The sequence below is a fragment of the Saimiri boliviensis genome, chromosome 11 (assembly GCF_048565385.1).
Source record: "Saimiri boliviensis isolate mSaiBol1 chromosome 11, mSaiBol1.pri, whole genome shotgun sequence".
NCBI lineage: Eukaryota > Metazoa > Chordata > Mammalia > Primates > Cebidae > Saimiri > Saimiri boliviensis.
The window spans coordinates 50991775-51010179 of record NC_133459.1 but is presented as its reverse complement, the minus strand read 5'-3'; the positions used below and the strand labels follow the sequence as shown (position 1 = coordinate 51010179).

Here is an 18405-nt window from a genome sequence, read left to right as displayed (position 1 = left end):
TCTGAGACAGTCTTGCTCTGTCACCAAGGCTGGAATGCAGTGGCGCAAACACAACTCACTGCAGCTCTACCTTCTGGCCTCCACCTCCTAGGCCTCAAGAGATCTTCTTGCCTTAGCCACTTGAGTAGCTAGGACTACAGGTGGGCGCCACCATGCCCAGCTAATTTTTTTGGTTGATTGATTGATTTTTGTAGACAGGGTCTCACTGTGTTGCCTAGGCTGGTCTCAAACTCCTGTCCTCAAATGGTCCTCCTTCCTTAGGTTCCCAAAGTGCCAGGATTACAGGTGTGAGCCATCTCACCCAGCCTAGATACTTTTTAGATACATGATTTTCAAAAATGCTTTCTCATTTTATAGAGTGTCTATTTATGAAATAGAGTACAGTTTCATTTAAAAAAGATTCTAAACATGGTGGGAAAATGTACATAACAAAATTAACCGTTTAACCTTGTTTCCAATTTTTAAAAATTGAAGTAAAATATATATAACACAACATATCATCTTAACTTTTTTTTTAAGTGTGTCATTCAGTGGTATTAAATACATTCATAATGTTGTGCAGCCACCATCACCATTCATCTCTAACGCTTTTCATCTTATAAAACTGAAACTCTAGCTGGGCGTGGTAGCTCACGCCTGTAATCCTAGCACTTTGGGAGGCTGAGGTGGGTGGATCACCTGAGGTCAGGAGTTCAAGAACAGCCTGGCCATCATGGTGAAACCCCATCTTTAAAAAAAAAAAGGCAAAAAACCAAAAATACTGAAACTCTGTACCCATTAAATGATAATTTCCCATTCCCTCCTTCCCTTACTTTTTACAACCACCATTCTACTATCTTTACGATTTTGACCACTTTCTAAATTCAGTTCATATAATTTGAATCATACAGTATTTGTCTTGTGGCTTATTTTACTTAGCATAATGTTCTCAAGGTTCATTAACATGGCGTATTGTAGAATTTCCTTCTTTTTTAAGGCTGAATAATATTCCATTATATGGATATACCACATTTTGCTTATCCCTTTGCTTATCTAGATACTTAGATTATTTCTGTGTTTTAGCTATTGTGAATGATGCTATTGTGAACATGAGTGTACACATCTCTTAGAGAGCTTGCTTTTAGTTCTTTTGGTATATACCCAGAAGTGTAATTACTGGATCATATGGTGGTCTTCCTCCTTCTTCCTTCTTTCTTCCCCTACCCCCCCTCCCTCCCTCCCTCCCTCCCTCCCTCCCGCCCCCTCCAGATCTGGCTCTGTCTCCCAAGGTAGAGTGCAGTAGCCTGGCACTGCAGCCTTTGCCTCCCACCTTAAACCATCCTCCCACCTCAGCCTCCTGAGTAGCTGGGACTATGGGCACTTGCAACCACACCTGGCTTTTTTTTTTTTTTTTTTTTTTTTTTTTAATTTTTGTATTTTTGTAGAGATGCAGTTTTCACGATATTGCCCAGACTGGTCTTGAACTCCAGAGCTCAAGTGATCTGCCTGCCTCAGCCTCCCAAACTGCTGGGATTACAGGCATGAGCCATCGCACCTGGCCCATTTTTTTTTTTTTTTTTTTTTTATTACTGTTTTTGACATCTTAGGATCACTGAGTATATTTTTAATTTTTTGAGGAACTGCTATATTGTTTTTCATAATGGCAGTACCATTTTACATTCCTACCAGCAGTGCACAAAGGTTCTCATATTTCCACAGCCTTGCCAACACTTGTTATTTTCTATTTATTTAATAGTAGCCCTGTCCTAATGGTTGTGAGTTGGTATGTCATTGGAGTTTTGATTTGCATTTCCCTAATTAGTGATAATCAGCATCTTTTCATGTTCTTCTGGCCATTTGTATATCTTCTTTGGAGAAATGTTTATGCAAGCCCTTTGCCCATTTTTGAATCAGGTTGTTTTTGTTGTTCAGTTTTTGGGTTGCTCTATATTCTGGATATTAGTCCCTTATCAGATACGTGATTTATAAACATTTTCTTCCACTCTGTTTGGTGGGTTACCTTTTTTTTTTTTTTTTTTTTTTTGAGATGGAGTCTTGCTCTGTAGCCCAGGCTGGAGTGCAGTGGCATGATCTCGGCTCACAGCAACCTCTTACCCACTTTGGCCTCCCAAAATGGATGGCTTAAGGTGGGAAGCAAAGGCTGGGATTGTAGATGTGAGCCATCATGCTGGGCCTTCACTCTGTTTCTTTTCTGTTGGTTTTTTTTTTTTTTTTTTTGAGACGGAGTTTCGCTCTTCTTGCCCAGGCTGGAGTGCAATGGCGCGATCTCGGCTCATCGCAACCTCCGCCTCCTGGGTTCAGGCAATTCTCCTGCCTCAGCCTCCTGAGTAGCTGGGATTACAGGCATGTGCCACCATGCCCAGCTAATTTTTTTGTATTTTTAGTAGAGACGGGGTTTCACCTTGTTGACCAGGATGGTCTTGATCTCTTGACCTCGTGATCCACCCGCCTCGGCCTCCCAAAGTGCTGGGATTACAGGCTTGAGCCACCGCGCCCGGCTGTTGTTTTTTTTTTAAGAGACAAAGTCTTACTCTGTCCTCTAGGCTGGGTGCAGCAGTGCAATCACGGCTCATTGCGGCCTTGACCTTCCTGGGGTCAAAAGATCATCCCACCTCAGCCTTTGGAAGTAGCTGGGGCTATAGGCACATTACTACAACACTCAAATTTTAAGATTTTTGTAGAGACAGAGTCTCAACTATGTCTCATAGGCTGGCCTTGAACTCCTGGCCTCTGGTGAGCCACCATGCCTGGTCTGGCCAGCATTTTACTCTGTTGATAGTGTGTTTTGATTAATAAAAGTTTTAAAATTTCAGGCAGTCTAATTTGTCTATTTTTTCTTTTGTTGCCCATGCCTTTGGTGTCATAATAAATAGTTGCCAAATCCAATGTCATGAAGCTTCTGTTTTCTTCTAAGAGTTTTATAGGTTTATGTTTTTTAGTTATGGTTTTAAGTTACAAGTTTAGGTTTCTTAGATCTGATCCATTTTGAATTAATTTTTGTTTATGGTCAAAAATTATTTGTAGATGAATAACCAGTTTTCCCAGCACCATTTTTTGAAAAGACTGTCCTTTTCCTATCGAATGGCTTTGTCATCCTTGTTAAAAAATTATTTGACCACATATGTGAGGGGTTTATTTCTGGTCTGTGTGATTCCATTGGTCTATATGTCTGTATTTATGCTAATATCATTACTATTTTGATTACTATAGCTTTGTAGTAAGTTTTGCAACGAGGAAGTATGAGTCCTCCAGCTTTACTTTGCTTTATCAAGACTCTTGGCTATTTGGGGTCCCTTGAGATTCCATGTGAATTTTAGGATTGATTTTGGTATTTCTGCAAAAAATGTCACTGGGATTTTGATAGGGATTGCATTACATCTTTAGATTTTAACAATATTAAGGCCAGGCATGGTGGCTGAAGCCTGTAATCCCAGAACTTTGGGAGGCCGAGGTGGGTGGATCACCTGAGGTCAGGAGTTCGAGATCAGCCTGGCCAACATGGTGAAATCATGTCTTTACTAAAAATACAAAAATTAGCTGGGCGTGTGGCAGGTGCCTGTAATCCCAGCTACTCTGGAGGCTGAGGCAAGCGAATCACTTGAACCTGGGAGGTGGAGGTTGCAGTGAGCTGAGTTTGCGCCATTGCACTCCAGCCTGGGAGATAGAGCGAGACTCCGCCTCAAAAAAAAAAAAAAAATTAGTCTTTTGGTCTATGACCACAGAATGTTTCTGTTGATATATTTCTAAATTTCTTTCACCATTGTTTTGTAGTTTTCATTGTACATGTCTTTCACTTCTTTGGTTATGTAATTCCTTAGTACTTTATTGTTTTTGATGGTATTGTAAATGGAACTTAAAAAATTTCCCTTTAGATTATTTATTGTGTTTAGAAGTGCAGCTGGTTTTTTGTGTATTGACTTTGTATCCTGCTACTTTGCTGAATTCATTTGTTAGTTGGAGAGACAGAGAGAGAGAGAGAGAGAGAGAGAGAGAGAGAGAGTGTGTGTGTGTGTGTGTGTGTGTGTGTGTGTGTAATCTTTAGGGTTTTCTACATATAAAATATTATTTGCAAACAGATAATTTTACTTCTTCCTTTCCAATTTAGATGCCTTTTATTTCTTTTGCCTAATTTCTCTGGCTAGAATTTCCAGTACTGGGTTGAGTAGAAATGGTAAAAGTTAACATCCTTCCCTTGTCTGTTATTAGAGGAAAAGGTTTTCATTTTTTACCATTGAGTTTGACATCTACTGTGGGTTTTTCTTAGATAGCTTTTCTTATATTGAAGTAGTTTTTTTCTAGTCCTAGATTGTTGAATGTTTTTTATCATGAAAGGGTATTGAATTTTGTCAGATCCTTTTTCTGCATCAATTGAGATGATCATGTGGTTTTTCTTTTTGTTTGGTTAATATGGTTTGTTACATTGGTCTGTTTTCATATGTTGAACCACCCTTGCATTCCAGGAATAAATCCCATCTAGTTTTGGTATATAATCCTTTGACTGGGCTGCTGAATGTTTGCTAGTATTCTGTTGTGGATTTTTGCATGAATGTTCATTAATATTTTTTTCATTTTAAGCATACATTCAGTGACATTAAATATATTTACCCTATTGTGCAACTATCACCACCATCCATTTCCAGAACATTTTCGTTTTCCCAAGCTGAAACTCTGCCCATTAAACAATAGATTCTCATTTCCCTTGCTTCCTACCCTCTAACAACCACCATTCTACTTTATTTCTGTATGATTTTGACTACTCTAGGTACTGCATGTAAGTGGAATCATACAATATTTGTTATTTTGTGACTGGCTTATTTCATATAGTTTAATGTCTTCAGAGTTTATCCATGTCATAGAATGTGTCAGAATTTTCTACCTTTTTAAGGCTGAGTAGTAGTTTATTATATATATGTCCCATATTTTGTTTATCCATTCATTTGTTGGTGCATATGTTGGTTGCCTTCACATTTTGGCTACTGTGAATAATGCTTCTTTGAATGTTGATGTTCAAATACCTGTTTCTGCTTTCAGTTATTTGGGTATATACTCAGAACTGGAATTGTTGGATCATTCTATGTTTAATTTTTTGAGGAGTTGCCATACTGTTTTTTCATTTTCTTGAGTATGCTCATTAAAATGCAAAAGTTTTAAATTTGATGAAGTCCCATTTATCTCTTTACTTTCTCTGCTTTAAGTGTCATACCTAAAAAATCATTGTTGATCCAAGATTATGAAGATCTATTCCTATGTTTTCTTCTAACAGTTTTGCAGTTTTAGCTTCTTCATTTAGGTCTTTGATCCATTTTCAGATTTTTAAAAAATGTGATATGGGCCAGGTGTGGTGGCTCACGCCTGTAACCCCAGCACTTTCGGAGGCTGAGGTGGGCAGATCACCTGAGGTCAGGAGTTTGAGACCAGCCTGACCAACTTGGAGAAACCCTGTCTCTACTAAAAATACAAAAAAATTAGCCAGGCGTGGTGGTGCATGCCTGTAATCCCAGCTACTTGGGAGGCTGAGGCAGGAGAATAGCTGAATCTAAGAGGCAGAGGTTGCGTTGAGCTGAGATCGTGCCATTGTACTCCAGCCTGGGCAACAAGAGCAAAACGCCGTATCAAAAATAAATAAATAAATAAATAAATATTGGTGACAACCTAAATTTGGAAGAACTAAAAAAGAAAACAACAACAAAAAAGAAATAAAGAAGTGATATGATGTAGAAGTTTTTTGTCTTTTGAGACAGAGTCTAACTCTGTCCACCAGGCTGGAGTGCAATGGCATAATCTTGGCTCACTGCAACCTCCTCTTCCCAGGTTCAAGTGATTCTTCTGCCTCAGCCTTCTGAGTAGCTGGGGTTACAGGCATGCCCAGCTAATTTTTGTATTTCTAGTAGAGACAGGGTTTCACCATGTTGGTCAGGCTAGTCTTGAACTCCTGACCTTGTGATCCACCTGCCTCAGCCTCCCAAAGTGCTGGGATTAGTTTTTGTATTTTTAGTAGAGACTGGGTTTCACCATGTTGGCCAGGCTAGTCTCAAATTTCTGACCTCAAGTAATCTGCCCGCCTTGGCCTCCCAAAGTGCTAGGATTACAGGTGTGAGACACTGCACCTGGCCTGATGTACAAATTTTACTTCTTTTTTTTTTTTTTTTGAGACAGAGTCTTGCTCTGTTGCCAGGTTCCAGGCTAGAGTATAGGGGCATGATCTTGGCTCACTGCAGCCTCCACCTACAGGGTTCAAGCAATTCTCCTGCCTCAGCCTCCTGAGTAGCTGGGACTACAGGCACGCACCACCACGCCCAGCTAATTTTTATATTTTAGTAGAGACGGGGTTTCACTATGTTGGCCAAGGTAGTCTCGATCTCTTGACTTTGTGATCTGCCGCCTCAGCCTCCCAAAGTGCTGGGATTACAGGCATTAGCCACCACACTGGGCCAGTTTATATTAAGTATATTCAGTATATTAGATATTAATGTGGGTGGGTAATGTCTCGAACATTGCTTCTTCCCCCATACCTATTTTCTCAAAGCCAGGAAATTGAATCTGTAGTTTACTACCTACTGTTTATTCTTTGTTCTCTTGTAAGACTGGTGTCCTATATTTCTTACGTTGTCATTTCAATCTAGGAATCTCTAGGTCATTCCTTTATATTTACTGATACTTTGGTGTAATTCCTGACATTTGTATTGGGCAGTTGTAAGCATAACATTGATTGTATCTAATAATTTATTTCCTTAATTTTTATCTTCTAGTGATACTTGTCTCTACTTTCCTTGATAGTTCCTATTCATATGATTCAAAATGATTCTTCTTTTTTTTTTTTTTTTTTTTGAGATGGGTTTTCGCTCTTGTTACCCAGGCTGGAGTGCAATGGCACTATCTCGGCTCACTGCAACCTCCGCCTCCTGGGTTCAAGCAATTCTCCTGCCTCAGCCTCCCTAGTAGCTGGGACTACAGGCGTGCGCCACCATGCCCAGCTAATTTTTGTATTTTTAGTAGAGACGGGGTTTCACCATGTTGACCAGGATGGTCTCGATCTCTTGACCTCGTGATCCACCCACCTCGGCCTCCCAAAGTGCTGGGATTACAGGCTTGAGCCACCGCGCCCGGCCCAAAATGATTCTTCTAACCAAAATCTTCAGAATTATCTATATATGTATTTTTTTTTTTTTTTTTTTTTGAGACGGAGTTTCGCTTGTTACCCAGGCTGGAGTGCAATGGCGCGATCTCGGCTCACCGCAACCTCCGCCTCCTGGGTTCAGGCAATTCTCCTGCCTCAGCCTCCTGAGTAGCTGGGATTACAGGCACGTGCCACCATGCCCAGCTAATTTTTGTATTTTTAGTAGAGACGGGGTTTCACCATGTTGACCAGGATGGTCTCGAACTCTTGACCTCGTGATCCACCCGCCTCGGCCTCCCACAGTGCTGGGATTACAGGCTTGAGCCACCGCGCCCGGCCTATATGTATTTTTTATGTTTCTAATTTTCCTAATCTATCCCTAATTTCACTGTAAAGCCTCTTTTTGGCTTTATCCTTTCCCTTCACCAGTATGATTACTGCGGTGTTCCTTACTATATTGAAATAGTGATTCTGTAACTTCCCAACCCAGTACAAATTTAGTTATCTACAAATTGTATAAACTAGTGGAAGGCTGGGTGTGGTGGCTCACACCTGTAATAATCCCAGGACTACTTTGGGAGGTTGAGGTGGGAGGATTGTCCACACCCCCGCCCCGCCCCCTGTTGGGATTACAGGTGTAAGTCACCTCACCCACTCTCTTTAACTTGGTGAAAAGGCAGGAATGAAAGGAAAGGAGGCATGAATTGCACTATCTTTCCATTTCCTTCTCCATTATCATTTTTAAAGTAAGTGGTTGGTTAATTCAGGAAAGTAACATGAAAAAGGAAAGATGGCCGGGCGCGGTGGCTCAAGCCTGTAATCCCAGCACTTTGGGAGGCCGAGGCGGGTGGATCACGAGGTCAAGAGATCGAGACCATCCGGGTCAACATAGTGAAACCCCGTCTCTACTAAAAATACAAAAAACTAGCTGGGCATGGTGGCGCGTGCCTGTAATCCCAGCTACTCTGGAGGCTGAGGCAGGAGAATTGCCTGAGCCCAGGAGGCGGAGGTTGCGATGAGCCAAGATCGCGCCATTGCACTCCAGCCTGGGTAACAAGAGCGAAACTCTGTCTCAAAAAAAAAAAAAAAAAAAAAAAAAAAAAAAAAAAAAAGAAAAAGGAAAGATAAGATAGGATTCTTTGCTCTTTCCTTTCTTTTATTTTCCCTCCCTCCCTCCCTTCCTCCCTCCCTTCCTTTTTTCTTTCTTTTTTTTTTTCTTTTTGTCTTGTTCTGTTGCATAGGCTGGAGTGCAGTGGCATGATTGCAGCTCACTGTAGCTTTCACCTCGCAAGTGCAAGTGATCCTCCCACTTTAGCCTCCTGAGTAGCTGGGACTAAGGTGCCTGGCCAATTTTTAATTTTTTTGTAGAGATGGAATCTCCTGTGTTGCCTAGGCTGGTCTCAAACTCCTGAACTCAAGTTGTCCTTCCACCTTGGCCTCCAAAAGTGCTGTGATTATAGGCATCAACCACTGTACCCAGCTGTTTTTTTCTTTCCCCTCAGTTGCCCAAACAGAGCATTTATTTGTCTTTCATGTTATGTGCCCATTGTGGATAGAACATATATTCTGTTGATGTTGGATAGAGTCTTTATATATAATCTGTTAAGTCTAATTATTTTATTTTATTTTTTGAGATGGAGTCTCACTTTTGCACAGGTTTGAGTGCAGTGGTGCGATCTTGGCTTACTGCAACCTCTACCTCCCAGGTTCAAGTGACTCTTGTGCCTCAGCCTCCCAAGTAGCTGGGACTACAGGCATGTTCCACCACACTCAGCTAATTTTTTTTTTTTTTTTTTTTTTTGAGACGGAGTTTCACTCGTTACCCAGGCTGGAGTGCAATGGCGCAATCTCGGCTCACTGCAACCTCTGCCTCCCGGGTTCAGGCAATTCTCCTGCCTCAGACTCCTGAGTAGCTGGGATTACAGGCACGCACCATTATGCCCAGCTAATTTTTTGTATTTTTAGTAGAGACGGGGTTTCACCATGTTAACCAGGATGGTCTCGATCTCTTGACCTCGTGACTCACCCGCCTCGGCCTCCCAAAGTGCTGGGATTACAGGCTTGAGCCACCACGCCTGGCCCCCAGCTAATTTTTGTATTTTTAGTAGAGATGAGGTTTCTACTAAAAATACCCCCAGCACTTTGGGAGGCCAAGGCGAGCAAACTGTGCCTGACTCGTCTAGTTAGTTAGTTTGTGTATTTATTTTTGAGAGTGTTTCACTCTTGTTGCCCAGGCTGGAGTACAGTGGCCCAGTCTCAGCTTACTGCAACCTCTGCTTCCTGAGTTCAAGTGATTCTCCTGCCTTAACCTCTCAAGTAGCTGGGATTACAGGTGTGTGCCACTATGCCTGGCTAATTTTCATATTTTTAGTAGAGATGGGATTTTGCCATGTCGGCCAGGCTGGTCTCGAGTTCCTGATCTCAGGTGATCGACCTGCCTTGGCCTCCCAAAGTGCTGGGAGTACAGGCGTGAGCTACCATGCATGGCCATCAAATTATTTTCTAGTGTTACCCAAGTCCTCTATTTCCGTTTTGATCCTCTCTCTGGTTGCTCTGTTATTGAAAAGTGTGGTATTGAAGTCTCTGAGTATGATTATGGAACAATTTCTCTTTTCAATTTTGCTAACTTTTGTTTCCTATATTTTAGGTCACCGTTGTTAGGTGTATATAACTGTTATATGTCCTTGTTGGATTGAACCTTTTATCAATATATAATGTCCCTCTTTGTGTGTTTTTTTTTTTTTTTTTAATTTTTTTTTTTTTTGAGATGGAGTTTCGCTCTTGTTACCCAGGCTGGAGTGCAATGGCGCGATCTCGGCTCACCGCAACCTCCGCCTCCTGGGTTCAGGCAATTCTCCTGCCTCAGCCTCCTGAGTAGCTGGGATTACAGGCACGCGCCACCACGCCCAGCTAATTTTTTGTATTTTTAGTAGAGACGGGGTTTCACCATGTTGACCAGGATGGTCTCGATCTCTTGACCTCGTGATCCACCCGCCTCGGCCTCCCAAAGTGCTGGGATTACAGGCTTGAGCCACCGCGCCCGGCCCCTCTTTGTGTTTTGTATCCTTTTTTTACTTAAAGTATATTTTATCTGATAATAATTTAGCCCCTAGCTCTCTCTTAGTTACTGTTTGCATGGAATATCTTTTTTCATTCTTTTCTTAAAACCTCTTTGCTCCTTTGTATCTAAAGTGAAACTTGTAGATAGGTGATAGATCATATATTTTCCAGTTTGCCAGTCTCTCTTTTTATTTTGTTTATTTTAATTTAATTTTTTTTTTTGAGATGGAGTTTCATTCTTGTTGCCCAGGTGAGTGCAATGGCACGATCTCAGCTCACTGCCATCTCTGCCTCCCAGGTTTAGCCGATTGTCCTGCCTCAGCCTCTCAAGTAGCTGGGATTACAGGTACCTACCACCACGCCCAGCTGATTTTTTTGTCTTTTTAGTAGAGACAAGGTTTCACCATGTTGTCAAGGCTGGTCATGAACTCCTGACATATTCACCTGCCTCAGCCTCCTAAAGTGCTGGGATTACAGACGTTAGCCACTGTACCTGGCCAATCTCTGTTTTTAAGTGGAAAGTTTAATTCATTTACATTTAAAGCAATTGCTGGTAAGGAAGGATTTACTTCTGCCATTTAGCTTCCTCTTTTCCATATGTTTTTTATGCTTTTTGTTCCTCTAATGCTGCCTTTTTACGTATTTAGTTGATTTTTTATAGAATTAGAATACTGTTTTGATTTCATGTGCGTGTTACTTACTTAGTGGATGCCTTGGGGAAAACAATATAATTAATATCTTAAATTTGTAACAGCCTAGTTTGAGTAATGTCAACTTAGTTTAAATAGTACATATACTCCGCTCCTACTCATCTTTCTCTCCCCCTTTATATTTTTATTGTCAGATTACCTCCTTATCTAGTATGTGCCCTTTAACATAGCTTTGTAATGAATTTTTATGCATTTGTCTTTTAAATCATGTAAAGGGGAAAAAACCAAGAGTTACCAAAATTACAATAATACTGGCTTTTACATTTACCTATGTAGTTATTTTTACTAGTGTTCTTTATTTCTTCTTATGGATTTGAGTTATTGTCTAGTGTCTTTTCATTTCAGCGTGAATAATTTCTTTTAGCACTTCTTTTAGGGCAGAATGAACTTTCTCAGTTTTTATGTTACTTGGAAATATAATTTTTATATTACCTGGAAATAAAATCTCTCCCTCATTCTTGAAGGGTGGTTTTACTGGCTAGAAAATTCTTAGTTCACAGCTTTTTTCTTTCAGGACTTCAAATATGTCACTGCATTGCCTTCTCATTTCCATGGTTTCTTGTGGGCAGTCAGCTGTTAACTTCTGTGTTTAATGAGTTAAACTCTCTTGCTCCTTTCAAAGTTCTCTTTGGTTTTGACAATTTGACTTTGTGACTCAATGTGGATTTCTTCGAGTTTATTCTTCTTAAAGTTTATTTAACTTTCTGGATGTATGTATTCATGTCTTCCATCAGATTGGGGAAGTTTCTGACCATTATTTCTTCAGATATTTTTTCTACACCCTTCTCTTTCTTCTTTCTGTGACTCCTATTATGTATATGTTGGTATGCTTGGTAGAGAAGAAAATGAACAATATTGCTCAGGGAACAAAATGCCAAGAACAGTAAATACAGAAAGCAGAAAGGAGTTTGAAAAAAATTTTAGCATTCTGAATGTTAGTAGTCTTTAGAAATATGAGATTGTAACTATGAAACTAGATCAGAGTGCTGTAAAAAGGAATAGAGAATGAGGGTTCTTAGAAGTAAAAAATATGATAGAAGAGTTGGAAGATAGAGTTGAGGAAATCACCTAGGAAGGAGAACAAAAAGAAAGATGGAAAAATGGAGAGAAAAGATAAGAAAATTAGAGGATCAGTTTAGGGGGCTTAAGTGTAATTAATAGGATCAGTACAAAGAGAACAGAAAAGATGAAAAAGAGGAATTTATAGTAGATAGAAGAAAAAATTACAGAAGTGAATGATGTGAATTACTGATGAAAAGAGCCAGCTGACTAGTCAACAAGATGAACAAGGAGATGTCTACAGCAGACCTATCACTTAGAAATTTTAGAATACCAACGCAAAGAGATTATCCTAGAAGTTTCCATAGAGAAAAAAACAGGTCAATAAAAAAGATAGAGAATAAGAATGGCGTAATTTTCTTAGTGGTAGTCCTAGAAACTAGAAATTATTGAAAAGGAACCTATAACATTTTGAATGAACGATTTCTAACTTAAAGTTTTATTTGATTTTTTTGAGATAGAGTCTCGCTGTGTCATCCGGGCTAGAGTTCAGTGGAGCCATCACAGCTTACTGCAGCCTTGACCTCCTGGGCTCAAGTGATTGTTTTACCTCAGTCCTCCCAAGTAGCTGGGACCTCAGGCATGCGCTGCCACATTTGGCTGATTTTTGTGTTGTGTGTGTGTGTGTTTTTTTTTTTTTTTTTAGAGGTGGGGTTTTGCCATGTTGTGAACTCCTGAGCTCAAATGATCCTTCCGCCTCAGCCTCCCAAAGTGCTGGGTTTGCTGGCATGAGCCACTGTGCCTGGTCCTAACCTAGAATTTTATTTTATTTGTTTATTTGTTTTTTTTTTTTTTAAAGACAGGGTTTCACCATATTGATCAGGCTGGTCTTGAACTCCCAACCTCAGGTGATCCGCCCGCCTTGGCCTCCAAAGTGCTTGGGATTACAGGCGTGAGCCACCATGCCCGGCCTTAGAATTTTATACCTAACTAAATGAAGTATGAATATACAATAAAGACATTGCAGATATGCAGTTTTATAAAATCTACCTCCTGTTGGAGTTTACAGGGGTCCAATAAATAGCACCCCCTTTGCTTTCCTGAATTTTAAATAAATTGGGTGAAACAAAGGAAGCATATGGAAACCAGAATATAATTTTATTTTTATTTAGTTTTATAATTTTATTTTTGATAATGTTCAGTTTAGAGAAGACAGCTTATATTCATCTGGTTTACAAATACTCAATGCCAGAATTAGATAGACTTACCTATCAGGACCTGGCAGAGCTGAACAACTGCAGACCCTATGCGAGGCTTATGTCTGTAAATGTTAGGGTATGATGGAACAGAATGGTAGATTTTCTTCCCTGTGGACAGCAGGATCCAAAGAGGAAGGAGAGGGGATGAGGCTAAATTTTACGTGGATTATTTTCCCAAACTCACTGATGAAATGTTACCTCATCTCCTTAGGTAAGGAATGAATGAGGGGAGTGGAAAGAGGTCAGGAATGTTATGATAATGGGTATCTCTCTACATAGAATGAAATATCGGAAGTGGTGCATAATTGTTTTCTTCAATGTATTTCATATTTTCTTCCTTTTTTTTTTTTTTTTTTTTTTTTTTGAGACAGAGTCTCACACTGTTGCACAGGCTGGAGTGCAGTTGGCACAATCTCAGCTCACGGCAATCCCCCCGGGTTTATGTGATTTTTGTGCTTCAGTCTCTCCAGTAGCTGGGATTACGGGTGTGTGCCACCATACCTGGCTAATTTTTTTTTTTTTTTTTTTGTATTTTAATAGAGACGAGGTTTCGCCATGCCAGGCTGGTCTCGAACTCCTGGCTTCAAGTGATCTACCTGCCTTGGCTTCCCAAAGTGCTCGGATTACATCTGTGAGCCACTGTGCCTCGCCTCATGTTTCCTTTCTTAGAAAGCTGCTGGAGGATGTGTTCCACCAAAAACAAGGGAATAAATCATGGAAGAGGTAAAAAGAAGAGTCAACGTGAGTGAGTGGAAGGGAATTGGTAGGATGATAGTGAAAGGAAGTCTGAGTATAACAACAGCTGTGGTGAAAGTATAGTAATGACCAGAAAGCTTCCAAGAAGGGATATCCAAGGAGAGAACAGCAACAACAAAACCAAATTACTTGATGTTTTTGATTTTACTGAGAGAATATTTATAGTTCTGTCAATGAATTATTGATACATATGTAGAAAAAGCTTAAGAAAAATGAGGAAGTGATTAATTTCAGGTAAAACTGAGAAAGTATACCAAAAGGGAAATGTGATTAAGTGTGTATATTTCTTAAGTCAAAAGCCAGATCCAGTAATAGAATGGCTTAAAAAACAAAAAGTTTTATTACTTTCTCATATGGGTTGCTGGGTAAGTGGTCAGGGTATCTAGATTAGTAGTTTGTTCCATGTAGTTATTCAGGGGCCCAAGTTACATTGATCCTGTTGTCCCACCAAAAGTATGGCCAAGAACTAGCCAAGTGGACATCACCTGGGCTTGTTTGAAATGCAGAATATCAGAACCCACTCCCAGTCTACTGAATCAGAATTGCATTTAGTTGTTGATTCCTGTACACAAAAGTTTGAGACTCACTGGTCTGAATTAGAACATAATGGTTGGTTGAATGACTGAAGCTGGGTGGTTGAGAATTTTATTCAATGAGAAGAAAAAGAGAGCATTAAGGAGGTGAGAACTTTATCATAAGGCCACACCAGAGGATTTTGGGAACTAGTCATGTGCTCAGGAAAAAGGAGAAAGTGAATTTTTATGAACATCTAGGAAACTCTGTGCTATATATAGTATAGTTGGCTTAACCATGAATAATCTTGGTACATCTTATTAAAATCATCCTAGGAGGATGGTGGTTGGGTGGGGAGGTGCTTATGTTGCACAGTTATCTATGTTTTTAGGGGGAATGTTTGAGATGGCTAAAGCCATTATTTTTCATACAGGAAGTTAGCAGATAATAGCTAAGGCCGGGCACGGTAGCTTATGCCTGTAATGCCAGCACTTGGGTAGGCCACATCAGGAGTATTGCTTGAGCCCAAGAGTTCGAGACAGCCTGGGCAACATGGTGAGACCCTGTCTCTACAGAAAAATTTTTTAAATTGCCAGGTGTGGTTGTGTATGCCTGTAGTCCAAGCCATTCTGGAGGGTGAGGCAGGAAGATCACTTGAGCCCAGAAGGTCAAGGCTGCAGTGAGCCGTAATTGCATGCCACTGTACTCCAGCCTGAGTGACAGAGTGAGATAATGTCTCAAAAAAAAAAAAAAAAGCTAAAACAAAACAAAAAGTATCATCTTAAACATGTTACTTAGAAATATGGAGATAAATCAAAATAATTGAAAGTAGGTCGTTGCTTCTGAGGAGAGAAATTTGGGAGTTGGTAGGAGAGTATTGTTTTTCAACCATGCAAATGTATTTTTGTTTTATTAAAAACAGATTAGAGCTGGGCGCGGTGGCTCCAGCCTGTAATCCCAGCCCTTTGGGAGGCCGAGGTGGGTGGATCACGAGGTCAAGAGATCGAGACCATCCTGGTCAACATGGTGAAACCCCGTCTCTACTAAAAATACAAAAAATTAGCTGGGCATGGTGGTGCATGCTTGTAATCTCAGCTACTTAGGAGGCTGAGGCAGGAGAATTGCAGGAGGCGGAGGTTGCAGTGAGCCGAGATTGCGCCATTGCACTGCAGCCTGGGTAACAAGAGCAAAACTCTGTCTCAAAAAAAAAAAAGCAAATTAGAAAAGACAGTTTCTACTATTCAAATAGGAAGTAAAAACATAAATAAGTTTAAGTGCTAAGTGCTGTGAGAAAAGAAGAGTTCATTAACAAGAGACCTACTTATCTAAGCTCGCCCTGGGTAGGAGAGTGGAGGAGTAGATTATGGAAGACTTTCTGAAAGAGAGACCTGTCTTTGTAGACAGGTCTGTAGACCCTGTCATTGTAGACAACATAAAGTATGATGCAATTAAGCATCTTTTAGATTCCATATATTTTTAAAGTGTGAACAATTAAAATAATTCCGATTAGTTTAAAAAAATCCATCTAACACATTGATTGGCACCTAATACTTTGTATCAGGCACTGTGTTAGGCCCAGAAGATGTAATGATAAGCAAAATCAGAAATGATTTCTTATCTCATGGACTTTAGAATGTCATGGGGAGACTGACAGGAATCAGATTACTGACTGTGTGTAAGGCTGTACAGAAGAGAATGGTTCCCTTCACTTCAGCTTTCAGGATCACTCCGTACAGCAGTGGTTCATTAAGTGTGCCTCCCACCCCCAGTCCAGTCATATCAGCTGGGGGGATCACTTGAGCCCAGGAATTAGAAGCTATAGTGAGTCAGAATGGCATCATTGCGCACCAGCATGGGTGACACAGGGAGACCCTGGCTCTGAAAAAAAAAATTATTTGTATTTTCTTAATAATTGATAAGATATAACTGGTTATTTAAGGTTAGAATTTCATTTAATACCCATTTACTGCATTCTAAATATGTAACCAAGAACTAGAAGGTAGTTCTGATGTTATTTTTTTCCATGATTTGGGGTTGATTTCTATAATTTTTATTTGGTTCAAACAAATAGAGTGTGCAGGGGAAACAGTGAGCCTTCTTTTCTTTTTATTGAGACAAGATTTGGCTCTTTCGTCCAGCCTGGAGTGCAGTGGTGCCATCTCAGCTCACTGCAACTTCTGCTCCCCTGGGCTCAAGCCATCCTCCTACCTCAGCCTCCCAAGTAGCTGAGACTACAGGCGCACACCACCACACCCAGCTAATTTATGTATTTTTTGTAGAGATGGGGTATTACCATATTGCCTAGGCTGGTATTGAACTTGCAAGCTCAAGATCAGCCTACCTCAGCCTGTCATAGAGCTGGGATTACAGGTGTGAGCCACTGTGCCTGGCTGAGCCTTAAATTCAAAACACTCTCCTCAGAAAGAAATTCATTTCTAGGAATTACAGCTTTTTGGGGAAAATTTCTTACTCTTGATAGCTTCAAAGAAAAAGTTGAAAATAGCAATTTTGTGATAACATTTTTGAGGCAATAAGACATTGGCCACTCTTAGAAGAAAAGATGTAGGGGTGATTGTCATTAATTATAACTTAATTGTACATTTAACACTAAAGTATGTAATTGGATTGTTTATAACTCAGAGGATAAATGCTTGAGGGGATGACTGTCCCATTCTCTATGATGTGCTTGTTTTACATGGCATGCCTGTATTGGAACATCTCTTGTAACCCATAAATATATACACCTACTGTGTACCCTTAAAAAATAAAAGGTAAAGATGAGGATGATGACAAAATACACTCTTTTCATAACGTATATTCCTATTAGCATTTTTTTTTTTTTTTTGAGATGGAGTCTTACTCTGTCACCCAGGCTGGAGTGCAACGACATGGTCTCGGCTCACTGCAGCCTTCTATTAGCAATTTAAATGTATTTTTAATTATATGAAACATTGCTCAGAGTGGCTGATGCAGTGGCTCAGGCCTGTAGTTCCAGTACTTTGGGAAGCTGAGGCAGGAGGATTGCTTGAGTTCAGGAGTTCAAAACCAGCCTGGGCGACATGGTGAAATGCCGTCTCTACAAAAAAAATACAAAAATTAGCTGGGTGTGGTGGCACATACCTGTAGTTCCAGCTACTCAGGAAGCTGAGGTGGGAGGATTGCTTGAGCCCAGTGAGGTCAAGGCTGCAGTGAGCCATAATTGTGCCACATTGCCCCCCAGCCTGAATGACAGAGCAAGAACATGTCTTAAGAAAGAAAAAAAAAGATTACTCCAAGTGAAAACCTGGCAATTTTCTGAGCCTAGAATTCTCCACTAGCACTTACCTATATTAGGTATATAGATTAAAAAAAAAATTGTAGCTTTTGTTTATATGTACAAACTTGATTTATGGAGTATTTTTTGCGTGGATGAATAAATTGAAAAGTTTTACAAACAAAATTGTGTAACAACATTGTTTTTCAGATCTTTATTGTTAATGGCTTTTGTCAGATGACATCAATAAAATTATTAAAGAATCACCATAGTAGATTAACATTAAAAATTTAAAGATATGGCGGGGTGCAGTTGCTCACGCTTGTAATCCTATCACTTTGGGAGGCCAAGGCAGGTGGATCACAAGGTCAGGCGTTTGAGACCAGCCTGACCAACACAGCGAAACCCTGTCCCTACTAAAAATACAAAAATTAGCTGTGTGTGGTGGTGGGTGCCTGTAATCCCAGCTACTCAGGAGACTGAGGCAGGAGAATCACTTGAACCTGGGAGACGGAGGTTGCAGTGAGCCGAGATTGCACCACTCCACTCCAGCCTGGGCAACAGAGCTAGATTCCATTAAAAAAAAAAAAAAAAAAAAAAAAAATTAAAGATACTTTTGTAACTAACAAGGTAAAACTAATCTTTTAGAAGTAAAGCTCATTTTAATTTTTTTTTTTTTTTGAGATAGAGTTTCGCTCTTGCCCACTAGAGTGCAATGGTGGGACCTTGGCTCACCAC

General features: G+C 40.2%; 1 protein-coding gene across 12 annotated transcripts in view; it reads left to right on the top strand.

Annotated features, from left to right (window-relative positions):
* TUT4 (terminal uridylyl transferase 4) overlaps window positions 1-18405 on the top strand; it is a 163200-nt gene that overhangs the window by 9246 nt on the left and 135549 nt on the right. For 7 of the 12 annotated variants that reach the window (XM_074380829.1, XM_074380828.1, XM_074380821.1 and 4 more), the window contains exon 3: window positions 13686-13868. The exons of the other annotated variants lie outside the window; for them this stretch is intronic. The gene's annotated coding sequence lies outside the window, so the exon portion shown is untranslated. The remainder of the gene's footprint in view (window positions 1-13685; window positions 13869-18405) is intronic. 12 annotated transcript variants of the gene reach the window in all.